This window comes from Aegilops tauschii, chromosome 2 (assembly GCF_002575655.3).
Source record: "Aegilops tauschii subsp. strangulata cultivar AL8/78 chromosome 2, Aet v6.0, whole genome shotgun sequence".
NCBI classification, from domain to species: Eukaryota; Viridiplantae; Streptophyta; class Magnoliopsida; order Poales; family Poaceae; genus Aegilops; species Aegilops tauschii.
In genome coordinates this window covers 528,197,366-528,214,770 of record NC_053036.3, presented here as the reverse complement: position 1 = coordinate 528,214,770, position 17,405 = coordinate 528,197,366, and positions in this window count along the sequence as shown.

Below are 17,405 nucleotides of genomic sequence, written 5' to 3'. Positions count from 1 at the left end.
CATTCTGCTCAAAATACATTGAAACAGCTGATCAGCTTAGCAAAGAGGTGGGTGAAGACAATCCCGGGCTCAATGTTTTCGATTATTCTGTTCGAGTTACAGGGAAGAGTCGACAAGAGGACAAACCTAAAGATTTGGACAAAATGGTTTGGTATGTGTTGAATAACTGTCCTGAGATACTACCTTATATCAAGTAAGTGTAGTACTGCAGCTTATACATCGTAATCTACTAAACTTGCAGCACATTCTTATATATTTAGATGTTTGACGCAATCACTATGTTGTGCAGCATCTACAAAGAGGAGTTACTGCCGCAAAATCCAAGAAACATTGACAAACTGGTTATGGCAGGATTTGCGAAATGGTTCAAGAACCATGTAAGCTTTTGAAGTGCACTGTCAGTTTTTTTAATATATTGAGTACATAAGATGATCAGCTTGTCTATTTTCTAACCATAGGTTAAGAAGATGCGGGAGGATGGGCAGGCAGTTGATGATGCCCTTTACTCACTAGCAATGGGTCCTGATACTCGGGTAAGACATTATGAATCTTGCGTTGTTGGAGATGTGCGCTACAACACCCTTGCACGAGACGAAGGCAGGAAGACACAAAACAGTGCCATCATGAGCACGGATACGTATGACAAAGAGACAACTGAAATGTATGCTAACATAACAGACATTGTTTAGTTGTAGTATATCTCAGTTTCGAGGATCATCGGTGTGTGGTTCTGTTGTGCTGTCGTTGGTATAACCTGTTTTCCAGGATGGCAAAACCCAGAGCTGATGATTATTCAAATCCATCAATGTCAAGGCGGCGTACCAGACCAAGAAGCCTTTTATTTTGGCAAATCAAGCAACACAAATATTTTTCTTGGAAGACACATTTGCACGTAGCGATGACTGGAGAGTATTGCAAAGGTTTGAGCAGAGGATTTCGTCTAATGAAGTTGCACAACAAGATGATGCTTACACTGCTCCTGATGTACAAGATAACACAAATGTTCCTAATATCTTTGAGAACCATCACGTCAATGACGCCGGCGAAAAGATTGCCTGTCGTGCTGTGGACATACAAGAGTTGATCAAGAAGAAGCCAACGTTTGAGGACGTTGAGGACGAAGAAGAAGGTGACACTGTGGGGAATTACGATTCAGACTGATACACATGGCGAAGATGTTGACGCTGCTGCTGCGGATGATGATTACATTGCTTTTGTCGTATTTGCCTGTCAGAAGACGTTTTTTTATCTACTATGTGAAATTGTGTTTGCTATGACAACTGAAACCTGATGAACATGTTGTTTAGTATTTTGCTGTGAGAACATCACTTGTTATGTATGCTGATTTGTGTTTGGTGATTGTATGACAACTAAAACACCATGACATCGTTGTTTAGTTGTACTCATATTTGGCTGTGAAACTTGAATTTGATGACATAGTTTGCTGTTGGACTGCAATTTGCTCGACGTCTTCGAATGAGAACAAAGCTGACCCGACAGGGCCTCTGCTATTTATTTATTTATATGAGCAAAAGGGGATACCCCCTGATTTCCGTTAATAGAAATCATTAGATGTTCACAACACTACGCCCAGCCTGCTACATAGGTTTCATTCATTACTAGTTTCAGCAAAGTGCTCATGCCGTAGCCACTGAATACATCACGAGTGCTACATACACTGCAAATAAAGAGACAATCATCCTACAGAGCACATCGATTTTGCCCATTATCTTCACAAGCTCTTTCATCTCCTCATTGCTGTCAAGGCCGTTCAGCAGCTGTTGCTTGGCCATGATCAGAGGAACTGCATCTTTAACCTTCTGCTCTGCATCTTCCTCTTCTGCCGTTCCTTCAGTTACTTGTCCAACACCCCAACCTGCTGGTATTGGGATTCCTCGGCTAACCAAATAATCAGCGTAGTTGCATTCCCCCACGTCAGCAACTTCCCAAAAATACAAATCACACGAATCTTCCCTTTTCTGCAAGAATCAAATTGGAAGATCATCAACCAAACTATTAAAAAAATTAGCAACTAAAAGCAGCAGAACAACACTTAAACATATTATTACCCCATGATTCGGGCATTTGTAGAAGACTCGGCCAGGGTTGCGGATTGTGGTTGAGACGCGACGGATGACTCTGCGTGATTTGCAGCAGTGGCACCACACCAACGGCAGCGGGTTGCGATGAGCAATCGGCTGCGGTGCGTGTGCCGGCGGGGGTGTGATGAGACCCACAGGCGATGGTACGGGTGGTGACTTGGCACATATCTGGTTGTTGCCTGCTGAAGAGCAGGTGGACGAGTAGCCAGCGGACATGGTTGCTACGGCCAGAGCTTCTGATGCTAGGCAGAGTAAGTAGAGAAGAGGAGAAGCGAACATTGGATATGTCAGTTTCATTACTTGCAGAGTAGCATAGCACCATATATAGTCATAGTCTAGGTTTGGATTTGAACCAGCTATAGGAGGGACCTCCTTGTTTTGCGAAAAAAATTATTTCTCCACCTGACAGCTGGGACCCACCGGCTGTATCTTCGCACCGAAGGAAGTGCCTCCTTGTTTTGCGAAAAAATTATTCATCCCGTTGACAGCTGGGACCCGTCAGATTTGGTGACTGACTTGTGGGCCTACTAAGCGGACGTGTACGCACGGCTTTGTCAACTTAATCAACAAATGATTCTAGCAGCTGGACCGTTGGATGTTAATCTAGCAGCTGGACCGTTGGATATTAATCCAACAGCCCCGTGGGTGGCACCGCGGCTGTGCTGCCGCGCACCCGAACCAGTGAAGTTTCCCACTCCTCTCCATCTGCGACTCCACTGCCCCGTCTTCTCCATCTCCGGGTCGTTCCAGTCTGGGTGCGCTCGGCACGATGTGGTCAACAACGGAGAGTCATCAGAAGATGACTGTACGTGAGAGGCTGACAGTGGGGACGCACCACGCCCATGGATGCATGCATGCAACGGAACGTGGCGAGGTCAACATGGTCAAGGAGAGTCTCAGCTGGGTCCACGGCCGCAGCAAGTAAGTGCCTCCTTATTACGCGGAAAATAATGATTCCTCCAACTGACAGCAGGGACCCACTGGACGGGCCACCGTATTTTGCCAAAAAAACGTTTGCCCCCTGACTGCTGGGACCCACCCGACGGGCCACCGTATTTTGCGAAAAAAACGTTCCCCCCGCTGTCAGCTCGGACCCACCGGAAGTGCCTCCTTATTACGCACAAAAAATGAATACTCGCCCGGCTAGCTGGGACCCACCTTGGTGGGAGGCTGACTTGTGGGCCTACTAAGTTGACGGGGACGAAGGGCTTTGTCAACTTAGTCAATATGAACGATTCTAGCTCCAGTGACCGTACGATGTCCATCCAACGGCGGTAGTGCTTCTTCAACCTCTGGTCTTCTTGCTCCAGCCGCCCAAAGCAGCGCCGGTCGTGCCGCATGCTCCTGCCTCCCGTGGCCGGCTGTGCTGCCGCGGAGGCCTCACCGCCCCCTACTATTCCCACCGCTGGCCAAGCCCTGCGGCGACGGCAGCCTCACACCGCAGCTGAACCAATGAACCCTCGTACTCCTCTCCGCGCGGGCTTCCACTGCCGCGTCTTCCCCGGCTCCGCGTCATCCCCTTCCTAGGCCTCGCCGTCGTCCACCGCCGTGGTGCTCTCCGCGCGGCGTGGTCAACGTGGTCAAGGAATGACTTCCATCGGAAGAGTACTGTACGTGGAGAGGCTGACAGCTGGGTCCACGGCCACAGCCCAGTTTTTTTGTGATTTGCCAAGTAAGTCGCTTTGTCAGGCCTGTTGGGCTGCAAATCTTTCAAGATGAGGAGAGCTTTCATTCGGCTGGCCGAGAAAATGGCCCATCAGTAATGAGAAATGGGTTGTACATTTTTAAAACACATCAAACCGGCAATTAGTTTCAAATATCTTTTTTTTCCATTTTGAGATTTTAAATTACATTAATTTTTATGCGTGGAAAATTTGTTGGATTTTATATTGATATACATTTATTTTTAAAATCAGTTTGAATGTGAGTTGAAATTTCGGGATTAAAAACAGTTCGGACCGCACCGAATATGCAAAATTTTGTATAGTTTTTTAACCGTGGCCACAATATGGGCTGTAATGCTAACAAAAAGAATATGGGCTCCAAAAAAAACCTTAATAATTAGCAAAAGGGCTGTAAATTATTAGAAATAATGGCAGATGGGCTGTATGCTGTTTTCCACATATTTGAGGCTTTCCTAAAAAAAGGTTGACGCACAAGCAGTGACTGTTGGATGGCCATCCAACGGCCGTCATGCTTCTTCAATCTCTGCTCTTCCTGCTCCAGCCGCTCAAACAAGCGCCGGCGGGACTGCCTGCTCCCTCCTCCACACGGCCGGCTCTGCTGCCGCGCAGGCCTCACCGCCCCACTGTACTCCCATCGCTGGCCTAGCCATCCCTCTACTCACCCACACCTGCTGTTATTCTCCGGCGACGGCAGATGAACCAGTAAACCCTCGTACAGTCGTACTCCCCTCCGCGTGGGAAATAACTGCCGAGTCTTCCCTGCCTCCGTGTCATTCCCTTCCTAGGCCTCGCCGTCGTCCACCGCCCTGGTGCTCTCGGCGCGGCCTGGTCAACGTGGTCAACGACCGACATGCATCTGAAGTGGACTGTACGTGGGGAGGCCGACAGCTGGGTCCACGGCCGCACGCAAGGAAATGCCTCCTTATTACACGCAAAATAATGATTCCTCCACCTGACATCAGGGACCCACCGAAAGGGCCTCTGTATTTCGCGAAAGAAAACGTTACCGCCGCTGACAGCTCGGACCCACCAGCTAATCTTCGCACGCAAGGAAGTGCCTCCTTATTACGCACAAAAAAATGAATACTCCCCCTGTTAGCTGGGACCCAGTATAGTGGCAGGCTGACTTGTGGGCCTACTAAGTTGATGGGGACGGAGGGCTTTGTCAACTTAGTCAATATGCACGATTCTAGCTCCAGTGACCGTACGATGTCCATCCAACAGCCGTAGTGCTTCTTCAACCTCTGGTCTTGTTGCTCCAGCCGCCCAAACCACCGCCGGTCGTGCCTCATGCTCCTGCCTCCCGTGGCCGGCTACAATGCGGTGGAGGCCTCACCGCCCCCTACTACTCCCACCGCTGGCCAGGCCATCCCTCTACTCACCCACACCCCCTGTTATTCTGCGGCGACGGTAGCCTCACACCGCAGCGAACCAGTGAACCCTCGTACTCCTCTACGCGTGGGCATCCACTGCCGCGTCTTCCCCGGCTCCGCGTCGTCCCCTTTCTAGGCCTCGCCGTCGTCCACCGCCCTGGTGCTCTCGGCGCGCCGTGGTCAACGTGGTCAAGGAACGGCTTCCATTGGACGTGGACTGTACATGGAGAGGCTGACAGCTGGGTCCACGGCCGCAGCAAGGAAGTGCCTCCTTATTACGTGCAAAATAATTATTCCTCCACCTGACAGCGGGGACCCACCGGACGGGCCACCGTATTTCATGAAAAAAACGTTTGCCCCTGACTGCTGGGACCCACCAGCTACATCTTCGCACGCAAGGAAGTACGTCCGGGCAAAAAAAACGATTCGCCCCCTGACTACTGGGACCCACCAGCTACATCTTCGCAGGCAAGGAAGTGCCTGACAGTCGGGACCCACCTGGTCGAAGCGTACGTAGCGTTGTCATTCTGGTCGCGAACGTGTAAGTACATATATACTCGTGGATGTAGAGGCGTGCACGTGTCGTAGTAGAGGCGCGTACGTGTCGTAGTAGAGGCGCGCACGTAGCATGTACACGTACGTATAGCGGCCAGGGTGCAAGAAAGAAAATACGGCCACATATGTGTACATACGGGCGGGTTCTCGAACGCCTACTCGCGCATACGTACGGCCAGGGCTCGTGTACATGGCTGGGTCGGAACGGAGAAATAGCATCGTCGTCGTGTTCATGGGGAGGCAACGAAATGCGTCGTGTTCATGGGGAGGCAACGGAATGCGTCGTGTTCATGGGGAGGGGTGTGGCGTACCGCAAAACGGAGGAAACGGACCTCCTACGGTCGAAACGGGGGTCCTGTTGATCGGGAGGAGTGTGGCGTACCGCAAAACGGAGGAAACGGACCTCCTACGGTCGAAACGGGGGTCCTGTTGATCGGGAGGGGTGTGGCGTACCGCAAAATGGAGGAAACGGACCTCCTACGGTCGAAACAGGGGTCCTGTTGATCGGGAGGGGTGTGGCGTACCGCAAAACGGACGAAACGGACCTCCTACGGTCGAAACGGGGGTCCTGTTGATCGGGAGGGGTGTGGCGTACCGCAAAACGGACGAAAGGGACCTCCTACGGTCGAAACGGGGGTCCTGTTCATCGGGAGGGGTGTGGCGTACCGCAAAACGGGACTCCACGGGATACTGTTCATCTCCACCGTCGACCTCCTCCAGCCTCCACAGGCTACCGTCTACCTCCTCCAGCCTCCACGGGCTCCTGTTCATCCAGCCTCCACCGCGCGCTACTCCACCGGCTACTGTTCAACCACCCCTCCACGGGCACCCCTCCACCGTCTACTGTTCATCTAGCCCTCCACACCACGGGGTCCTGTTCAACCACCCCTCCACGGGCACCCCTCCACCGTCTACTGTTCATCCAGCCCTCCACACCACGGGGTCCTGTTCATCCAGAGGCAACGCCACCGCTCACTGTTCATCCACCCCCCCGCAACGCTCACTGTTCATCCAATCGATCGGCTTCAGTTAGCAGCAGTAGCGAAGGAATCGCTCGACCGAGTTTAGTTAACAGCCATCGATCGATCGCTCGGGTTCAGTAACGCGTAGCCTGTAGTGCAATCGCTCGGGTTCAGTTAGAGCCCAACGCCTCGCTCGGGTTTAGTTAGAGCCAACGCCTCACACACACGAGCGTACGTGTACGAGAGAAACGCGCATCGCTCGGCCCCCGACCTCCCACCGTAACTGGGAAGTCCCCGAAATTTTCCTCGCCCTCGCTTCTACCATGGTTTTTTCCATCATGGACAGCCCAAAGAATGTCATGCAGCTGCGTCTCCGGCCCGCCCGGGACGAAAAGCCCATTTTCTGTCATGATTTTTTGTCATAGAAGTAGGTGCCCACCACATCTAGGATGATACCGAGTTTTGTCACAATTATCGTCATAGAAGTGTCATATGTATGACAGAAAAAAAAATTCGTTCGGCCCAAAATGTCACGGATGTGTCTTTATTTTGGAGTGAGATTCGAGAGGCCAAGAAGATTGCGGCGGGTAAGGCCTTCATTATGTAGAGCAAATATGTGAAGAAGAGGTATCTCTTACTAACCCGGATTTGGAGTTCTCCAGAAGCGTTTGCGGATTTGCCGCGTAGTGTAGCCGACGCTGCAGAGTTCTTCCGAGCCGAAGAGGGGAGCTCGACGGAGAAGCTGTTCTGGTCGCAATACCGTGCACCAGAACATCCGGTGCCCTTTAGCGACCTGCTAAAACGGCTGGTCGAACTGCATAGGGTGGCCGAACTAGCCATGAAGGATTTAATAATCCGGCTGTGGCCCGCCGAAGCTATACCCAGCAGCTACTTCGGGCTCGTGAAGCGGCTGGTCAATGCCTGCCCCCGGCTTGAAGTCATCAAGCGGTCGGTCTGCATCGAGGGTGCGCGGATGGCCTTCGCCCGTGTCAAGGTGCAGTGGGCGAAGATGAACGCCGTCAAGCTCGCGACCGAGGGGCCGCCCGCTGGCAAGGAGCACCACATGCCCGAGCGGTATTTTGAAGATGTCCTAGAGGGATCCCGCATTGTAGCAGAGCAATGTGCTAAGGACATTATTTTTGAATGAAATACTTTCATGTTATCCTGTCCTGTATGGTGGAACAAAGCTGTTATGTAATATAATGCTTGTTATTATTAAAATTTTACCTCCTGTGCGGCCGTTTTTATTAAATCTGAGAGTTGGCCAGTCGTCGGCTTCAGCCCCCACGTAGGTAGTACGGGGGTGTTTGGGATGGAATCTAGACACGCTTGATCCAGAAATTTGGTCCTTGAAGGAGGTGTTTAGCGCAACGAACCAGGCAATCGGACAATGTGGCTTTATCACCCTCACTTAGCCTTAGGAGTTTGACAATAAAAATGTAGGCGCAGCCCCTAGTTAGCATTTAATCCGGACTAGGGTGCTGTAGACACCTGATCGGACTGAGGCCGATTCGTCGCATAATGCGGAAAAAATCTCAAAAGATTTGTCACCTCCGAACAGCTGACCGGTTCACGCCGCATCATGACAGTCAGTTTTCGGCTTTCTCTACTAAGGTCCTCATCTGGATAAACCAGGACACAATCGCAGTAGTTCTCCCTTTACTACCCTAGCCGATATAGCGGAATGTAAGGTAGTAAGCACAGGAGCCGGGCAACCCAACTATTGACCAAAGACATGATTCGGAGCCAATGCATATAATGCTAAATCCGGGGTGCCAAACTATACTGTAAAAAGTGTTCGGACTTTGTTGCCGTAGTATGGGGCGCAATGAAGCCCCTGGCCAATTAAAGCATACCAAAGTGTACGTGTGCAATTGATAAGAATAACGAAATAAAATGAGATTGTAAGCTAGTGCCACGTAAGTTGGGCCGCAAATAATTCTCGTTGTAATTTGATTGATACGTCAAAACAATTTGCACAAGTAGTGCGATAAGCAACCTGGCTATTTAACATGCCAAGACCAAGGGGGAGCTGCGTGCAGATCCTGAAAACAGGTAGGACGATCATCGAAGAGAACGTCTAGAGATTCCCCCCACACGTCTGTGCCGCCTGCCGCCTTGGTGTATCCGTCCCTCGAAAGGTCCGACGATCAGGCCACCGCTAGGGGTCAGCGGAAAAGAAACCTGAAAAAGATATAAAAGGAAAAGTGAAAGTATGTGTGTCCAGGGATGGTCGAAGCCGTATTGTGGACCATAGTCTGGTTATGCCTCTGTCTCTGCCCATGGTATTTTGAGTGCGTAGTTATGTGCGGGCGGTACGTATGCCGCCGTTTGGTCAGGACTGAGATGGAGGCCGAATTGCTAGTCTGACTCCTGACGAGCCGGACTGTCAAGCTGCGGAATAGTCCGGACCCGTTTGACAGTGTCCGGGAACTTGACCGCTGAATTAAAATTCTGCCTTAAAAGACCGCTCTGTACTTCCGCTGCCAGGGCCGCGGTGTGTTCTTCAGTACGGAGGGAACGCTCCGTGTTTCCATTGACTGTTATGACCTCGCGTGGTCCGGGCATCTTGAGCTTGAGATAAGCGTAGTGTGGCACCGCATTAAACCGAGCGAATGCGGTTCGTCCGAGCAGTGTGTGATAGCCACTGCGGAAAGGGACGATATCGAAGATCAACTCTTCGCTTCTGAAGTTGTCCGGGGACCCGACGACAACTTCCAGTGTGATTGAGCCCGTACAACGAGCCTCTACACTTGGTATAACTCCTTTAAAGGTAGTTTTGGTGGGCTTGATCTTTGATGGATCGATGCCCATTTTGCGCACCATATCCTGATAGAGCAGGTTGAGGCTGCTGCCACCGTCCATGAGGACTCGCGTCAGGTAGAATCCATCAATTATTGGGTCGAGGACCAGTGTGGCTGAACCGCCATGACGGATACTGGTCGGATGATCCCTGCGATCGAAGGTGATCGGGCATGACGACCATGGATTAAATTTTGGGGCGACTGGCTCTATCGCATAGACGTCCCTGAGCGCGCGCTTGCGCTCCCTCTTGGGGATATGGGTAGCGTATATCATGTTCACCGTTTTGACTTGGGGGGGGGGCTTCTTCTGTCCCTCTATGTTCGGTGGACGGGGCTCCTCGTCATCGCCCTCACTTTGCGACCCCTTCTCCTTGTTTTCGGCATTTAACTTGTCGGCCTGTTTAAAAACCCAACAGTCTCTGTTGGTATGATTGGTTGGTTTATCAGGGTGCCATGGATCTGACATGGGCGATCGAGTATGCGGTCCAAGCTGGATGAGCCTGGATTGTTTCCCTTATATGGCTTCTTCCACTGGCTGGACTTGGAGCCACTGAATCCGGCGTTGACTGCCGTGTCGTCGGTATTATCACCATTGCTTCGACGCTTGTGTCTGTTGCGTCGGGGCTTGCCGTTGCTATTTCTGGCTTCCGAAGTGCCAGGTTTGCTTGAATTGTTACTGCTACGGGCTAGCCAGCTATCTTCGCCCATGCAAAAGCGGGTCATAAGCGCCGTGAGGGCTGCCATGGACTTCGGCTTTTCTTGGCCGAGGTGTCGGGTGAGCCATTCGTCCCGGATGCTATGTTTAAAGGCCGCTAGGGCTTCAGCATCTGGACAGTCAACAATCTGGTTCTTTTTGGTTAAAAACCTAGTCCGGAATTTCCTGGCTGACTCTCCGGGCTGTTGAATTATGTGACTTAAGTCGTCGGCATCCGGAGGTCGAACATATGTACCTTGGAAGTTGCCAAGGAAAGCTTCTTCCAAGTCTTCCCAGCTGCCAATGGAGTTTTCGGGCAGACTGTTCAACCAGTGCCGAGCTGGTCCTTTGAGTTTTAGTGGGGGGTATTTGATGGCATGGAGATCATCACCGCGGGCCATATGAATATGGAGAAGAAAATCCTCGATCCACACCGCGGGATCTGTTGTCCCATTGTATGATTCGATGTTTACGGGTTTAAACCCTTCTGGTAATTCATGCTCCATTACCTCGCCAGTGAAGCAAAAGGGGTGTGCAGCGCCTCTATATCGGGCCACGTCGTGACGTAGCTCGGATGGAGTCCATCTGCGGTTCTCGGCTCGGGTGTGATTATGATTGTTGCCTCCGGATAGGTAGCCGTTGTCGCGTGTCGGGGCACACCCCCGTGATCCATATATCGATCTGTTCTGACCTGCTCTATTGTCCAAGTTCTGCCGCAAGTCATATGTATGTCCCAGAGCTGTTTTATCTCCGCCTTTACGGTGAGGTAGTACGGGCTGGTGTTCGGCTTGAGTTGCCGCTTTGTCCCGGCCACGTGGTGGTCGGTCAGCCGCATTGCGCGATGATGGTACGGGCTCCAGCGCCTCGTCATCGAACTGAGGTAGCAATTTGTGCTTCGGATAGCTTTTGGTTGGGCGCTTGAGGCCGTATTCCTCGGCTGCCAAGACATTAGTCCATCTATCGTTGAGCAGATCTTGATCAGCTTGAAGCTGGTGCTGCTTCTTTTTCAGGCTCCTTGCAGTGGATTTTAGCCGACGCTTGAAGCGTTCATGCTCGAGAGGTTCCTCAGGCATGATGAAATCCTCGTTGTGGAGGCTCGCCTCATCCTCGGAGAGCGAAAGATAATTACTGTCATGGTTTTGTCACGGCAGATGTCCAAGATAAAGGACTTAGTCGTGGAGCCATCGCTACAGGTTAACTTAAAGGGGTTAAAGCGGACAAGGGATGCAAGAGAGTTTATACTGGTTCGGCCCCTTGCGGTGAAGGTAAAAGCCTACGATCCAGTTGTTGTGGGATTGCTTGGGTTTCGATGACCAGGGAGCGAATACACTTTGCCTGAGTCTCGAGTTGTTGTCTGTTGTCCTTGAACCGCCGTCGGGTCGTCCCCTTATATACATGGGTTGACACCCGTCGGTTTACAGAATCCCGAGGCCGGCTCATAAACGTGTCCGGCTCGGTCTCTGCTCTTTCTATCTTACAATACAAGCTTACATATCAATGTCGGTTTATGTCTACAGGCCTTAAACCGGCTTTGGGCCCTGGGCCTTCATAAAGCGTCACCGTCTGTCTTCATGGGCTTCATATATAATGAACTACTTATGGGGTTAACCCGGCCTCTCCTGGCCGGTTTACGCCCAGGGGTAATATCCCCAACATCATGTCAATCCTCTATACTTAAGAAAATTTCTTCTTTCAACATCTTCACATAATCTTGTAAACCGCCGTGACGTCACCTTCGAGGACCATGGTAAACCGCCATGACGTCATCTGTTATTTAAACTGTGTATAAGCCATCTTCATTAATGGGCCCCCGAGGATTGAGGCAACAGAGCCGTCACACACCCCATTTTTCAGGCTCCTTGATTCTCGCGCCTGCCTTTTGTCCATTCATCTTATAAATAAGGCCGAGGGGTCACTTTCACTTTTTCCCCTCGTGCCTCTTCGCGTCGTCATCTTCCTCGCGCCAACCGACCCTCAAGCTCTGCCGCCGCCGACGTCCTTCGCCTCTGCTTCGACAAAGGCCGCTGCATCAACCTGACCGTATCAGAGAAATGCGGTGATCCTCCGCTGTTTCCTCCTGCACCAGTAAGTTCCTCTTCTCCTCACCCCAGATCCGCCATTAGGGTTCGGTGTTCTTTATAGCTTGAAGTTGTTCCATCTTCAGTAATACTAGCGGCCAGTCAGATCTGATTGTTCTCAGCGCCTTTTGCATTTTAAACTCCTTTCTTCTTGTTAAGGCATCTGTTTGATATCAAACTCATCTGAACTTACTGAACTTTTTTAGCGCTTGAGATTAGACCAGAATATATCTTGATTATCCAACGCACGACAGATCTGAAATTCCCATGCCAAACTGTGAAACTTGTTTTTCCTTCACTTATACATCTTTAGACTTATACCAGATTAGGCGGTTTAACTTCACAGAAAAAATGATGACCCAATAGATACCATTAGTCCCCTGTTGAACCGCCAATGCACTCATTATTGTACTGTCTCCATCATCAGACTCCGGTTCACAAATAACCAACTCTGGTTTAAGAATATGCTTACATCCTTATACCGCTTTATAATTGTCCGCTGTAAATTTTAAACCGGCAATAACCATGTTTCAGATCTTTCATTGCCATGGCCAAACAAGTCTATGAATGCAATTGGGCTCCTTCCCGAGTAACCGAAGAGCAGTTAAACAATTGTGTTAAAACGGGAGCTTTAGCCAAGAAAGATGTCATCCACTGGAGGGTCCCTAGCCCGGAAAATCCTCCTACACCCAAGGATGGAGAGGTAGTTGTGTTTGCTGACCACCTGAGTCGTGGGTTTAGCCCTCCCGGTTCAAAAATTTTATGGGATGTACTGGCCAGTTTTCAACTGCGCCCTCAAGACATCGGTCCAAATTCTATGACCAACATCTGCCACTTCCAAGTCTTCTGTGAGGCTTATCTACAAGAGGAACCTACAGTTGAACTGTTTAGGGATTTCTTTCACTTAAACCGTCGCACCGAATTCACGGATGGACCCAATACTGAATTGGGTAGAATGGCGGTTCAGAAAAGGAAGGAAGTCACTTTCCCTCATCCCAAGCTCCACAGTCATCCCAAAGAGTGGAACCAGACCTGGTTTTATTGCAAGGATACATCTCCCCCTGATGAAAACCCCCTGCCGGGTTACCGCCCTGAACGCCTTAGCAATATACATCCTTTTCCTCAGAGGTTGACTGCAAAAGAAAGGGCCAACTATGCTCCTCAACTATAAAAGCTTAGAGCCTTCATGGCGAACGGTTTGATAGGAGTTGATCTTGCTCGTTGTTGGATAAGCTGGAGTATTCTGCCCTTAAGCCGGCGCTCTGGTTTGATGTGTGAGTACACATGGAGTTTGAAGGATGCCCAACGACACATTGACATTCAGCTTACATATGCGGAAGTTACTGAGGCTGTAAAGAAGATGCTGAACGAACTGGAGGCTGTCTGTGCCCAAACCGGACTACTCCCTTTCTGTACCTTCAACAAACCGCCCGCTGTAAAAATCATATAATCTTTTTATCTGAAGTTGCTTCTGTCCAAATATTCTCTGAAAAGTGTGATTATTTTCTGACAGGGTGATGATCCATTCTGGAACAAGAAACCACAAGACAAACCGGCAAAGCCGCAAGACAAAACGGCCAAGCCACTTCACCCAAAGACCAAGGTTGTCAAAAAACCTGCCAAGAAAAAGACCACTGCATCCTCCGAGCTACCGGCTGATGACGATGTGGGTAACCCGGAATCAGAGGTAGAACTTGACTCTCTTGGTTCATTTTTTGTACACCTCATTGACAATGATTATTATCAGGACGACGCTGAAGGCAGTCATGCTGATGATGTAGAGGTAATCATTCTTTCCTCTGATTCAGATCCTCTGCCAACATCAAAAATCCGTCGAGCAAACCGGAAAGTAAAATTTTCTCACCCCCTTGCTTATTTGGACCCAAACTTTCGTTTGAAGACACAGCAGCACGAAGCTCGCTGCACAACCGGGCACAACAGCCAGGTAGTTACCTCCACCGGTTTACCGAACGCTCCGGTTCGGAAATGCCAATCAGAGGTCTCTCATCCCCTTGACACTTCAAGCCCCAAAGCGGGTTGTTTCCGTCAGCCTCTTAACTCGTCTGATTCAAATTATCAGGGTACTTCTCACTCATCTTCTGGTGAGTCGTCGGCCACAAAGCTTCCACCCCTCAAAACAGTTCTTGGGTGAGCCATACACTTATTTTTATCCTTGATATGTTATTTTAACATATAATGTACTGATCCTCATGTTTATTTTTCTCAGCGCCAAGCCCAGACCCAGCAAGAAGGCTCGGTTAAATAAACCGGCTAATGATGACGTGGCTATTGAACCGGAAAAAACTCTAGATCCTGAAGAGACCAACGTTGATGCCATACTGAATGACCCACCGCCTCAAGATCATGCCTTTGTTGCTGAGCAGGTAGAAGTTGACACCACAAGCCATGCTGACCAGCCAACCAGCCCTGTCCGAACTGATGACAGACCGGTCAGTCCAGTTAAAAATACTGACAAACCGCCAACCCCAGTAACGGCTACTGATGACAAGGATGATGATATTATGATTACTGGCACTGGCCATACCACTCCTGGTAATCCTGTCGCTTTGTCAAAGCATACTGCCAAAGACGAGCTCTCTGCAATTGGCAAAGGCAAATGGAACGCTGATTTGTCAAATTATGCCCATCTGAATGCTCAAGACCTTCACTCCGGCTTCTTGAACCGTCTGTACACCAGCCGTGACTATGAAGCCGGTTTGGTAAATTTGATGAAGGAGCGATATGAGGTAACTACATAAGTGTCTCTCTCTTACATTCAATTGCAGCTTATCAACTCCAGTAGCCCCCAAGTGACGGTTTAGGATACCAATCTAAACCTGGACTTAGTAACAATTTCATGTTTGCAACAATGCATCTTAACTTTACTGATGTAGCCCCCAAGGGCCGGTTTAACTTTATAAACATGATCCGGGACTTTGTAGAAGAATTCCCATATCAGCAATTATGAGAAAACACACATTAGCCCCCAAGTGCCAAGTTTAATACTTGTATTGTACTTGGGACTTGTAGAAATTTCTGATAAGGAGCAAATATGCATTAGCCCCCAAGTACCAAGGGCATAACTTGTTATGTGCTTGGTACTTCAAATATGTACTGTCAACTCATTATATATCTGTCTTTTTATAGGCTGAACTGAGCAAGAAGGAAAGCCAAACCGCTGATCTGCAAGAGAACCTCAAATCCTAGCAAGCCGAAACCTCCAAAGCCAAGGAAGAGTTGACCAGTGCTCTAGGCGCCATGGAGAAACTGAAAGAGGGCTTCAACAAAGAGCGGGCGGATTGGGAGACTGAAAAATCCGTGTTGATAAAAAGGGCCGAGAACACAGAAGCAGCTCTTAAACCAGTGGTTGATGAACTGACCGGTGTAAAGCGGCAGATTCATGCCATGACTGCTGCTGTGTTCGGTAAACATCTTTTCCTTAATACTTTCAACATATCTTCCCATGGGTTGTCGGTTTACTGATGTGGACAATGGTGCAGGAACTCGTATTAGCCACCTAGGCTCTGATGTACAGAAGAAGCTGAAGGCTGCTTACACTCTGATAGAACAGTTGTACACCGGCGCGCAGCGGATCATCTATACCGCTTCACACAATAATCCTCCTCCCACCTTGATCAAGGAAACCTTAGAAAGGTTATCTATGCTTCCTGCCCGGGTAGAAGAGCTAAAAAAGTCTGCTGCAAGAACAGGGGCTCTGACCGCACTAATCCGGGCAAAAGCATGGGTACCTGACTTTGATCCAGTGGAAGCGGCCCAAGGCTATCCCAGCTTGAAAGAAGATGGAACGGAATTTGACAAGGATGATCTCCGAACCATAAACCGGGAAGTACGTCCATTGGCTTGTCAGCTGGCTGAAGAGGCGGATCTCTCCTACTACCAGGTGAGTTATGATGACAAGAACAGACGGATTGCTGCACCAATTCCGGAAGCGCAAAATCTTATCCCACCAATCCGTAAGCACACTTATGCCCCTGACATTGAACGTCCACGCTTATAAGCGATGAAGCTGTATTCCAAGCCCTAACTGGGATCGACTGGGCAACTGTTGACTTCCAGCCACTGGGTAGAGAGGAGGGAGTTGAACCGGTGCGAGACGATCCGCAGCCGTCAGGCCAAGCTGGTAACGAATCATGATCCGGCGGCCGGTTTAGTCTTCTACATGCTGCGACACATATTTGAGAAAACAATTATCCTTTTGGGCACTGAGACACCTTGTAATAGGCTAGTTTAAAACACTTGGTCTATTATGCCTTCGTGCATGTTTATCTGCGACTGATGCTTGTTAATCCGCCATGCTTTAAGATATGAAGTTCATAATCCATAGCCATTTATTTAAGCTGTTCCTGCAGATAAGAAGCTTAAAGCGCCCTGGCGGTTTACCACCGGGCGGGTCATGATACCCAAATATATATATAACAAAGGTTTATAACCAAGGTTGTAAAAGATAACCAAATATGGAAATATATGATACCTGTGACCTTTAGGCATAATGTTGGCTGACCAACTTTGTAGTGAGGGTAATAACCCTAATCCGGAGTGTAAGTAACTCCTGTTATATGATGCCGGCTTATAATAAAACCGTTCCGGGTTGTGACAAACACCGGTTTATTCCATACTGGTGACTTTGAGTAAAAACCAGACCGGGCTGATAGTCTCCGGATTATAACTTGATCATGTACTGACAACTTTTAGTTGACAGCCTATCCGGGTTGATAAACACCGGTTTGAAAACATCACAAATCTTATCAAAAGAAATAAAAACTTAGCAAAAGGCAAATAAAAAACCATTGTAGTCGAGGCTTTTCACGGGCTGCCAGGCCCCAAATTCGAGGCTTTTCATGGGCTGCCAGGCCACTGAGTTAAACCATTTTTGCAAAGCCTTTTAAGATTGTCCTCAATCCTTAACCAATCATCGTTTTAACTTGACAAGTTCAGGGTCTTTATTTTAGAGTAACTTGTCAAAGTTCGAGGGGTCATACCAGGTTTACCTGGGCGGAGTGACTTACTTAAAGAGGTAGGTTAACACATGGTTTTAGGTGTATACACCAGGCTTCCAAGCCATGGCTTGATAGCCTGTTACAAGTGTAGATTCTTAGTTCATGTCGACAGCAAAGAATCCCCAAGTAACATT